Consider the following 3,615-nt stretch of genomic DNA (forward strand, 5'->3'; position numbering starts at 1 on the left):
CTCTGTGCTACGCTCTCAGTGCAACTGAGGATATTGCCAAAGGAATAAAGAATGCTTGGTTCTGATCCAGAGAGCATTTTAAATACAGAGTTGAAATTAGGTGAACAAAATGACCACTCTGCACATTTAGGTATGTTATCCTGATAGCAGAATTTTAAGTGTGCCAAGAACATTTGTGAAAGTGGTATTTCTATCAATGTGGTGGGAATGAGAGCTAAGGACTGGATTGGGATCACTGCAAAAGCAGAGTCACACCAAAAAAAGTGTGTTTGTGGCATCCACTTACCTCTTGCAGTCAGTTCCTAATGCAAGGCATAAGGGCTGATTCCAGTGGCGGCTCCTCCCCTAAAATGGAGGAGCCTCGCCCCACTGCTCAAAAGGAAAAATAAAATGATAATAACGTAGCGTTATTATCATTTATTTTTCCTATTGCAGTCAGTGGCGGGGCGGGGCTGGCCAGAGCAGGGGGAGGAGTGGTTTGCACTCCCTAAGTGCTCATGACTGTTTGGCCGGCCCAAGAGGGCCAGCCGGACAGTCACGACGAGCACTTTGCATGTTCCCCACCAGGCTGCATTACATAACATGGTGAGGAACATGTACAGCACGGGTACTCATAGTACAGCCCGCGGGCCGCCAGCGGCCCGGCAAGCCTTCCTTGGCGGCCCGCAGACCTTGCAGACATCGTACCTGTGCTTGTCAGTAAACACCGTCGACCTATGGGGGCCGGGCGATTCTTTTAAAGACCATTCACTTGTTAATGAGGCTTTGTTGTATTTCACCTCTTCTCAGCGCCCCTGCATCTCCCCTCTGATTGAGTGGAGATGCAGGGGCGCCAAGAAGAGGTGAAATACAACAAAGCCTCATTAACAAGTGAATGGTCTTTAAAACACCTGTGAAGTACTCGGTGCGGCAGTGGCTGTGTGCGCCCGGGAAGCAGACTCAGCCCAGGGTGACACGCGCGGGGGGGCGTGAGGTGACAGAGGGTGAGGAGGACAGCAGGGTGTGACAGCAGCGGGTGAGGTGACACAGGGAGACAGATGGGGACAGAGAGAGGGAGATGGAGGGAGGGAGACAGAGACAGATGGAGGGAGACAGAGAGAGAGGGGGACAGAGAGAGAGGGAAACAGAGAGAGGGAGAAAAAGAGAGAGGGAGACAGAGAGAGTGAGACATACAGAGGGAGACAGACAGAGAGAGGGAGACAGAGGGGGACGGACAGAGGGAGACAGGGGGACGGACAGAGGGAGGGAGACAGAGGGAGGGAGACAGAGGGAGGGAGGGAGACGAGGGAGGGAGGGAGACAGAGGGAGGGAGGGAGACAGAGGGAGGGAGGGAGTCAGAGGGAGGGAGGGAGACAGAGGGAGGGAGATAGAGGGAGGGAAACAGAGAGAGGGAAACAGAGGGGGACGGACAGAGGGAGACTGACAGAGGGAGACAGACAGAAGGAGATGGAGGGAGGAGGGTGACAGAGAGGGAGAGAGACAGATAGAGGGAGACGGAGGGAGACAGAGACAGACGGAGGGAGACAGACGGAGGGAGACAGACAGAGGGAGGGAGATAGAGGGAGGGAGGGAGACAGAGGGAGGAAGACAGAGGGAGAGAGAGGGGGAGACAGAGAGAGGGAGACAGAGAAAGAGGGAGACAGAGAGGGAGGGAGACAGAGAGGGGGAGACAAGCAGAGTGAGTGAGACAGAGGGAGACAGAGACAGCCAGAGTTAGACAGAGGGAGGGAGACAGGGAGAGAGAGGGAGGGAGACAGATAGAGAGAAAGAGGGAGACAAGCAGAGTGAGTGGGACAGAGGGAGACAGACAGACAGAGGGAGACAGAGGGAGGGAGACAGAGACAGACAGAGGGAGGGAGGGAGGGAGACAGAGAGAGAGGGAGGGAGAGAGAGAGGGAGGGAGACAGAGAGAGAGAGGGAGACAAGCAGAGTGAGGGAGACAGAGGGAGACGGCGAGGGAGGGAGAGAAAGAGTGATAAAGAGAGGGAGGGAGACAGAGAGAGAGAGAGATAGAGATAAATAGAGAGAGAGATGTGTGTATACCGGGTCAGGTGGCTCAGTGGACAAAGGCGTCCGCTGCAGGGGCCTGTGTTCAACCTCATGGGCATAGTTATATATTTTTTGCTCTAGCCCCGCCCCCTCACCCTACTGCCCCGCCCCCACCGGTGCAGCCCTCGGCCATAAACCACACTGTAAATTTGGCCCCCGAGAGAAAGTTTGTGAGTACCCATGATGTACAGGCTCCCTGTACCCGACTGAGTGCCGAACTGCGGCGCTCAGACCAATCACAACACTGCATTGCAGCGTTGTGATTGGCTCAGGGGAGCCTGTGTGTCCGGGTGCTTCCTATTGCCAGCCGGAACTGGAGACAGGAAGAGGACGAGGAAGGGGATGGAGGACAGGTGGCAGCCGGCCATTCCAGTAAGTTTTTTCTTTTTTTTTTTTACATTCTCGACCCCCTTACCTCCCCCTGCTGCCTTACTACCCACGTCTGGTAGCAGCCGCTACTGGCTGATTCTCAAAGCCTTGTCATATAAGCTCAGAGCTGTAGAGGTGCCGTAGCTTTGGAGCAAATTTCCGACTTCAGTAGAATTCCAAAGGATTGAAAAGGTTTCTACAGTAGAACAAAAAATTATAAAATATTTATGTGAACTGAGATGCCTTGGTCAGCAGAGGCCTGTAACTTATGCTAAGACAAATTTTGTTCTCTGATAAATTGTTCTCTTCTTTACAATTTAGCCAAAACAAATTATGAAAACAAAGACATATAATAGTATTGAGCTGGATGCAGAAACCATTTTTATGGTCACGGACACTCTTATTCGGAGTTTGCGACCGCATAAATGCTTTTTCTAATGTACCAGTACCATTTCAGGAGTCAGTAAACTTTTACAGACTTCTGAAATGGGATTGTGACCCAATACTGATTCATTATGTGGAAGGGGTTTGTTTTTAGAAGCCCCTTTTCAAATACCGAATTGGTATAGATGTATCAATGTTTTGTGTCTAAAATTTAGTCTCAAAACTCTGGAAGAAACCGTCTGCAGAGTTGGAATGGTTGCTAATTCGCAAAACAGAAAGTTCCCTCGGGACAGGCCTATCTTTTTATGTGGGGAGTTCGCCACCAAACTGCGCAGTCTGTGGAGCTGTAAAGTTACTAGTAAATCGTAGTTTGTAAATACTACAAAAGAGTGAACTTACACAAAAAGTGTACGCTTACCTTCGTGAATCAGACCTTTTGATTATAATTTGATAAAATGGTCCGCAAAGTAATTCAACTACTGTTAAAAGTACCTTCAGATAGACACCAAGGCCTAGATTTACAATGATTTTGAATCAGAGTTGAATCACTTATTGGGGATATTCTCAAGGACTTAGCGGCACTTTATCGCAGCCAAAGTGGTGATAAATTAATCGCACCATTCTCAAGCTGGTGCTAACAGCTGATATCACCAGTTTTTCTGCGATAGTAGCTGCAAAAAATAACGCCACAGATGACACCGGCAACTAACACTAATGATATGCAGAGTAGGGGTTCCCGTGCAAAAAGCTGCGACAACACCACTTCGCAATATTCTCAACGACCAGCCAGAACACATGAGATAAGATGCGTTA

This window comes from Triturus cristatus, chromosome 1_2 (genome assembly GCF_964204655.1).
Source record: "Triturus cristatus chromosome 1_2, aTriCri1.1, whole genome shotgun sequence".
Classification (NCBI taxonomy): Eukaryota; Metazoa; Chordata; class Amphibia; order Caudata; family Salamandridae; genus Triturus; species Triturus cristatus.